This window comes from Echinops telfairi, unplaced genomic scaffold, assembly GCF_000313985.2.
Source record: "Echinops telfairi isolate 266 unplaced genomic scaffold, ASM31398v2 ScPeMD7_70;HRSCAF=299, whole genome shotgun sequence".
Taxonomy (NCBI): domain Eukaryota; kingdom Metazoa; phylum Chordata; class Mammalia; order Afrosoricida; family Tenrecidae; genus Echinops; species Echinops telfairi.
This window is the reverse complement of record NW_022103968.1, coordinates 70650493-70659260: the sequence shown is the minus strand read 5'-3', so window position 1 is coordinate 70659260 and position 8768 is coordinate 70650493. Positions and strand designations below refer to the sequence as shown.

General features: G+C 41.8%; 1 protein-coding gene and 1 non-coding gene across 2 annotated transcripts in view; one reads left to right on the top strand and one right to left on the bottom strand.

The window, feature by feature from the left end:
* Positions 1 to 8768, top strand: part of KCNMA1 (potassium calcium-activated channel subfamily M alpha 1) — a 1099869-nt gene that overhangs the window by 573744 nt on the left and 517357 nt on the right. The window lies entirely within an intron of this gene.
* Positions 6272 to 6374, bottom strand: LOC115870077. The gene has a single exon (XR_004046539.1). It is a non-coding gene; the product is annotated as a U6 spliceosomal RNA (small nuclear RNA).

Genomic DNA, 8768 nt, shown 5'->3' with positions numbered 1-8768 from the left:
AACTTCATTGCTTTGCTCCCCTTGCTGCTCTGTTGCACGCCCTTAGTGTTTCACCCTGGTGTGGTGGAGTCTGATCAGGCACAATTCCTGCACGGTGTCTCCATTGTTGTCCCTCATAGTGTTATGGTTCAGTGAGGGATGTCTTGCTTCATGGTGGGGCTGGCCCTATGGTCCTCTGTGCATTGGCAGCTCTGAGCAGGGATCTCATCCTCAGGGCTTGGTGGGCCATGATGTGTTCCACTCTCTCTGCTTCTCTCTTCATTTGCTCCTGTGTGCTCTGATCAGATGTGCCCCTCTCCCTGAGCTGTAGCTTCAGTGCTGTCCTCTGAAGTGCATTCTTCTTGGAGGGTTGTGTGTGTGTGTATGTGTCCATGTAGTTGGGATCGGGGCCAGCCCTGCATACTTCTCCATTGGTTTCCTGCTTCACGCTGGTATGTTGTATTCACATCTTGGCGCATCAGGTTAAAATCTGGCCCCTCTCTCCCTCTCCTGTGGAGATATAAACAATGCCTTCCCCTTGGATGGGTTAGTGCCCTGATCCCCCACTACCCATGTCTTCTTTCTTTCTTTTCCCCTCCTTTTTACTTGGCTGCTATATGTATCTCTGAGTTGGGTCTGGCCCCTGCCATAGTACCTGGACCTCACCCCAAGATGGATGTATACAGTCGCTTTTCCTCTCCGCCCCTTTTGCATTTTTAAGCTTACCTCAGCATACTCATGTTGTACATGTCCTTTTGTGCTTGGCTTACTTCACTAGCTTAACTGCCTCCAAATCATCCCATGCAGCGATGTGCTTAATGCGTTCACCACCCCTTTTTAGGGAGGCAGTGGTACTCCACACAATGATCCTTTTAACAAGCACACTGGAATCCTATCAGTATCTTCCCCACCCACCTTCTTTTATCCAGATCCAGCAGGAAGTGGTTGTTTGGTGGGACTTAGCATGTCTATGGCTAGAAGAGCCATATAGGTAAATCAGTACATTGGAATGTACAGCTATCTTTATGGTATAAACCTATTTACTGACTGACTTGTTAAATACAGTGATTACTGTGGATTAAGCTAAAAGATAGTTTGAGGAATAGTGATGCAGATAAAGAGTGTTCTGAGTCCAGAAAGAGGGTGATATCTGGGGTTGCAATAATTTAGGCATATTCAGGGTGGAAAAGGTCCTTAAGAGGTGTCAAAGGAGTTTGTGGTCAACTACTAACCTAAAGGATAAAAGTTCAAACCCACACTGCTTCTGTACATAGTACAGCCAAGAAAACCTGATGGGGTACAGTTCTGTTCTGGAACTTTATCTGTATCTATGTGTGATAGTTAAGGTTTATTTTGCCAACCTGCCCCAATAAACACGTGGGATTAATTGAAGGGCGGAGAGGTAAATGGTTCGGTGCGTGTCGCCTTTCTGGTGCTCTGGTCTCTGGTTCTCTGATAGTCGGACCAGTGCGCAGCTGCCTTAGCTAGTTCTCAACCTCAGCTGGCAAGGCTCACTTCCTGTGAGACATCCCTGAGGAGAAGCCACATGGACCTACCCTGGGTACTGGAGAAGCCGCGTGGAGACCCCTGCCAATGCTGAGATGCTTACACGCTCACTGATTCGGCTTTCCTCCTGCAGTCGGCGTTATTGCATGTGTTTTGCAAGTTTGAGGAGGACTTTGTAGATCGGTGTCAGACATATGGGCTAATGTTGGACTTATGGGTTTGGACTGGACTGGGTTGGGATGCTTTCTTTTTTAGACTATTTTCTTCATCCTTTTTTTTTTTTAATCATTTTATTTGGGGCTCATGCAACTCTTATTACAATCCATACATACATCACTTGTGTAAAGCATATTTGCACATTCATTGCCCTCATCATTCTCAAAACATTTGCTCTCCACCTAAGCACCTGGCATCAGCTCCTCATTTTCCCCCTCCTTCCCTGTTACCCCTCCCTCATGAACCCTTGATAATTTATAAATTATTATTTTGTCATGTCTTGCACTTTCCGACGTCTCCCTTCACCCACTTTTCTGTTGTCCATCCCCCAGGGAAGAGGTTACACGTACATCCTTGTCATAGGTTACCCCTTTCCAACCCACCCTCCCTCCATGGAATGCTTTCTTACTGTACACTTACCTCTTGTATAAAACACTCTCTTATATACATCTGAGTTTCTGTGAATTTGTTTCTCTAGTCTACCCAGACTAACACACTATGGAAAATAGTACCTGTGGCAAGTGCAGAAATTGTATCCCTGACCAAATATCTGACACTCATTATGTAGGTAACTTACCATAATATCAATCCTAAAATTCAAGTCAAGCTTATTAGTCTCTTATATAACACATTATGGTACCAAATGGAAATAAGAACACCTTCCTTGTTCTCCCCAATGAAAATTGGTGGTCTCTGAAGTGCTCAAAATCATTTTTTAAAAGTTCCTTCTCTTTCTACACTCAGCAGAGAAAAAGTATACAGTTTTCCTAGACCCATGGAGATGCTTAAATAAGAAATTGTTAGTTTGAATTTTTGAATGATCTCTCCCCGCTGGTAATAGAAATTGTGATGGTGACCCTGCTCAAAGGTGCCCCTCTGTAAGTGTTGCTCATGGAAAGTGCCATACCTGCCATACTTTAGATACCCACCTGTCTGCAGCACATGGGCTTGTTGTAAGTCAGACTCAATTCCAGGTCATGAGTTTAGGTTTCTGGTCAGGGAGTGAGAGAGAATAGAGCTGGGCCCCAGGCATGTGCAGAATTTGGATAAAGCAGAAAAAAGGATAACATGATCAGGAGCACAGTGTAGGAAATCCCAGGTGGGCACAAGCTAACCAGTAGAGTTAAATTGGAGGAGACAACATGGTGAATATTTACTAGTTAGCAATTGTTAAACTGAGTCCAACGGTGGCCAAGCATATCATGTATGTCAGAGTAGAACTTTGATTTCCAATAGCTGATCTTTCAGAATTAAACAGCAGACCATTCTTTGCAGAAATCCCTGGGTAGACTTGAAATACCAATCTGCCAATTACCAACAGGGCCGATGAGTTTGCCCGGGGCATAATGAGTCCGAGTTATGATCTCAGGACAACAAGGACTCTTCCTGTGCTGAGTTCCAATGGATGGGCCTCCAGATGCCCTCAGCAGTTCTAGGAGGACACTTGTCTCCCTGCTCTGATTTAGGGCCATACATAGTATCAGAGCCAGGAAACAGCCAGCCCTCAAGCTGGGTTAAAGATCAGATCTGGTCTGTCATTACTGCCATGCAACTAGGTGGAAAAAGACAATCCCCAAGTGGACACAATTTTTGAGTTACAAATTAATTTAAAAATTTGTGATTTTTCTTTCCAAATTCATAGTCCCTGAGTATTATCTGAGGACCTCTTGGGAGTCTGTGAACTCCTCATTAAAGGCAGCGGGAATAGAAAGGGATCTGTATGGAGGTTGAGCTGTTACTTTACAAAGATGAAAAAAAATTTCTTTAAGAAAAAATCATTCTACATTAGTGGCAAAAGTCATTAATGCAACAGACTATCAGTTGAGAGTCTGGGAATAACTTATGTGGCTATACATATGAATAGATTTCTCCATAAGGACGATATGTAAATGAACAAAAGCACATGAAATACAAATGAAAACTGCAACATGATACCACTTCACAGCTACTGTCGTTGTTGCTAGGTGACCCACAGTGACCTTATGCACAACAGAAACCTTTCCGGGCCTAGCTGAGCCTCCCAATGGTTCCTACACTTGAACTGATTGTTCCAGCCATGGTGTCAGTCCATCTCCTTGAGGCCCTTCCTCTTTGAGGCTGCCCTCTACTTTACCACGCATGCTGTCTTTCCCCAGTGAGTGGTCTCTCCTGACCACATGTCCAAGGTATGGACGGCTGTGATCAAGAAGACAGACAATAACAAATATCTCTGAGGATATGGAAAAATTGGAACCCTCTTATATTTCCAGTGGGAATGGAACATGGAAAATAGCCTGGCAGTTGTTTTTAAAGTTTAGAATAGCAATCCCACTAAGTATCTACTCGAGAGGAATGGAAACAGACACACACACACACACACACACACACACACAACCAAAAGTTCAAAATGACCCAACTGAAGAATGGATGTACAAACTCGTATAAACATACAATGGAATGCTGTTCAGCCGTAAACATGGATGCAGTATGGATGCATACGACCTTGTTGGTAAACCTTGAAAACATTATGCTTAGTGAAGCAGCAAGTCACAAAGGAATCCATACTGCATGATTCTATCCATTTGTATGAAATGTCTAGAAGAGGCAAGTGTATAGCGACATTGCTGTCTGGGATGCTGGAGACAATAGGGATATTGAAATTGATAGCTAAAGAGTATAGGTTTCTTTTTGAAATAATCGAAATGTTCTGAAATTGATTGTGACTGCACAAGCTCTGTGAATGTCATTTTGGCAGTAAACAGGTAAGCTACATAGTATGTGAATTATACCTCATAAACATTACCCAAAAACATAATTATGGGTTGTGTGGAAGACAAAAGCAAGAAGAATATTTAGGCGGCTCTTTCATTAGTATCATGAGTTCCTGAGTCATGAAAATGTTCAGCATTGACTACTAAACCACCAGAGGTGCCTTGGAAGAAAGGCCTGGTGGTCTGCTTCTGAAAGGGAGACGCCTTGGAAACCCTGTGAATCACATCTGCTCCCTGAATCCCAATATCAGACTCAGGGCAAGTGTTTGTGACTGTCGTTGTTGTTAGGTGCTGTTGAGTTGGTTCCAACTATAGCAACGCGATATACAAAAGAATGAAACCTGCACCCTCTCACAATTGTTGTTTTGTTTGAGGCCATTGTTTCCGCCATCATGTCAATCCATCTCATTGAGAGTCTTCTTTTTCGCTGCACCTCTACTTGGTGTTCTTTTATCAACCATGCTGTCCTCTTCCAAGGACTAGCCTCTTGATGACATGTCCAAAGTACATGCGATGAATGAAGTCTTGCCATCCTTGTTTCTAAGGAGTTGTACTTTTCCAAGCCAGATCTGTATGTACTTTTGGCAGTCCACAAATGCATCACTTCTCTGTTCCTTACTTGATATCCAACATGTGTATGAGGAGATTGAAAATACCCTGACTTGCACAAGGCACATCTTAGTCCTCAAAGTAGCATCCTCTCTTTTCAACACTGGAAAGAATTCTTGTGCATTAGATTTACCCAATGCATTGCTTCTTCTGATCTCTCTCTCTTTTTCTTCTGATCTCTTGACTGCTGCTTCCTGGAGCATTGATTGTAGATCCAAGCAAGATGAACAATTTCAGTCTTTTCTTCATTTATTATGATGTTACCTTTTTATCTGATTGGGAAGAATTTTATTTTCTTTACATAGAGTTCTAACCTATCCTACATCTTTAATTTTCATCAGCAAGTGCTTCAAGTCCCCCTCATTTTCAGCCAGCAAAGTTGTGTCATCTGCATTTTGTAGGATGTTAGTAAGCCTTTCTCCAGTCCTGATGCCATGTTCTTCTTCATATAATCCAGCTTTTCTGGACTATCAGCAGTTATTATTCTGCGCTGAGAATGTAGCTTCTCTGGGAACAGAAATCTGCAACCCGAAGATCTGCTCATTTCATGAATTGAGTCTTACACTTACCACACCTGTAGGTGGATTCAACTTGCTTTCCTTTAGTATGAGATTTTCTATTCCAAAGGTTTGTCTCACCATTGCATGGAATGTCTCAGGAGGGTGCCCACAGGGAATATCTGGATGGTCCAATTTTTTACTCTCAGATATTTGGTCATGTCCATGGATTCTGGCTAACAGGCCATGTAATCCCAAACGTTCCCTTCATCTGTGTAAATCTGGGTCATACAGACATTACAATGTCCCCACACCAACGGGAAGGGCAGCATCACTGAGGACACTCTAACCCAAAGGGCATGAATTGACAGGAATCTTGACAAATTCATCTCTAAATCCTTTGCAATGTTCATGATAGCGATAACAGTTTGCTTACCTGTGCTCTGTGTCCATTTTTATAGGTAGGTATGTCTGTGTATTCCAAAGAAAAGGAGAGTGTGTGTGGGCTAGACCTCAAGATGCACACTGAGAACAAATGTGGAGGGTTAAAATATTGTGCACATTTGGGAATATCAAGAACTTTGGCGGAAGCCCAACATACTTGCAGCTTCTTATTTGTCCCAGAACGTGTCTGCTGGATTCGGGTCTGGTTTGGTTGTTGTAAAAGGTGTCCAGCAGCAGGTAAGACTGTAGCAAAGTCATGGGTCTTCCATTAAAAATATGGAACACTTCCTGAATTTGCGGGTCATCCCTGCACAGGGGCCATCCTACTCTTCTCTGTATTGTTCCAGTTTGAGTATGTGCTGCCGAAGCGAGCACTCGTCATCCTTTTCATTGTTCTCATAAAGAAAACAAACTTGGTTATGCTGGTTGTGATGACAACTACTACCGTACCATTTACAGGTAATAAATGTCCTTTTCTCTTGTTCAACCAAAAAAAAAAATCTTTTTATTTTGATTGCGGTGAAAGTTTGGAGAGCAGATCATTGCTTTTATCTTAAACAATTTACACACATTCAGTTTCAACTCATCCATTTGGATTCTTTCATGGATCATCACTTCTTCCCAGTGTCTTCTGTTCTATTCCTCCTTCTTTCCTAACACCCTGTCTTTGAGTGCTTGCTGCCATTTTTATCTTCATGGTCAAGTATTCTAACACAGGGGTGAGTTCAGTTCCAGAGATGCGGAGTGACTGGGGACCATAGTCTTGAGGGTCACACCAGTCTCTACCTCATCAATAAGCCTCATCTCTATTATGATTTTGAGTTCTGTTCCACATTTTTCTCTCACTTTATCCAGGACCTTCTAATGTGATCCTTTATAGAGTAGCTAGTTGACAGTGGTAGCTGGGCACCATCTAGTTCTTCTGATCTCAGGGTCATGGAGATTGATGCTTGTGTGGTCCACTGAACTAATTGTTTCACATATGTCTTTGGATTGTCATCACTCTCCTTTCCTCTGCTGGATAAAGAGAGAGCAATAGTTGTACCTTAGAAGGCTGCAAATGAGCTTTAAAGACCCCAGTAGCTACTTACAAAAGTAGCATATCTTTGTGGACCCTTGTCTCTGTTGACTGTGCTATGCCAATTGACCTTAGTGTCTGGCCCCTAATTTATTGCCTGGAACCCCCAGGCTCAAGGACTCATTCCCTCAAGGTGGTTGGCTATGTCTGAGACGTTTTCATTATTGTGCCTTTTGTATGTTCCACCACATTGACTGATATATTTGTAGCAAAACTAAATATGCATATACATATATCCTGTTATATATATCCATATAACAGATGTGTGTGTATATATAAACTTCCACTCTTCCTCCCACCATCTGTTCACCCTGTGTGTTTACTTAAACATCTAACTGCAGTCCACACTCTTTCAGAATTGTGTATATAAAAGTATTTGCCGCTGTTACTTTTAATTTTTGCAAGCCTCTTAGTGTATTTCCATGATTGCCTCATTGTTCCTATTAATGAGGAAAAATAAGAGCATTCATCATACACATATAAGTACACACACATTCACATGCATATAAAACAACAGCATAAAAGCCACACTTACCACAATGCCAATTATGGCGAAGGCAAGGCAAGAGAGAGGAACTGAACTTCCAGTCTCGTGACTTCTCATGCCTTTTTTTTTTCTTTTTCATGCCTATGTTAAGTTTATTCAGTGGAAGTATATCAGGGAGTAGATCAAGTAAGAAAGAATCTCTCCAAGAGCTTTTTTATGTCCATCGAGCATACTTGTTTCCTAATCACATGCACAAATAGGAAAGGAGATCACAATTTTATTTCTGGGACTTGAGTATCATATAGTTTTGTTAATCTCAGCCACAGAATGAGTAAAAGAACATAATTTCTCCAGGCTCTTGGTCCCCAAAAAAGCCCAGAGTGAGTCACTTGTCAGTTCAGGCATGTTAAAATCCAGCTGACTTAGCATCTTCCTCTAGACACCCTGTGACCTCGGTAATAAATGAACTCTGGAAATTGAAGAAATAATCAGATTGTTGATTGAGGTTATCTGCTTCACCTCAAGCAGAAGCAAATCAGACGGACTTCTCCTGAAGACGCCGAGGGCAGGTGGCAGCAGTACAGGTTTCAGAGTTCTTTGTGGCTGGTTTTCACATGGAAATGAAGACATTTTCCTTGGGGTGAAGGAAGATGTCCCAGGAACCTTAGTTTTGAGCCAGTGTGGCAAAAGAACCCTCAAATTTGCTGAAGAATATCTATTTTCTTCAGTATTTACATTTATCTCCTTCAATGTCCCTTGAGAACATGGGGCTTTAGCATTGTTAAATTAGAGTACTGTTTTCTTACCTCAAATGTGTATAAATCTAAGAAAGGATTTTGAAAAACTTTTTATTGTGATTTAGGTGAAGATTTACAGATTAGATCATCAATTTTACATAGAACCATTTGTACATATTTTGTTTAAACTCATCCATGTGAATGATGGATGTGTACCATTACTTATCCTACTTCTTTCAATGTACCATCACTTATCCCACTTCCTTCAATGTACCATCACTTATCCCACTTCCTTCAATGTACCATCACTTATCCCACTTCCTTCAACATATCATCACTTATCCCACTTCCTTCAATGTACCATCACTTATCCCACTTCCTTCAATGTACCATCACTTATCCCACTTCCTTCAATGTACCATCACTTATCCCACTTCCTTCAGTGTACCATCACTTATCCCACTT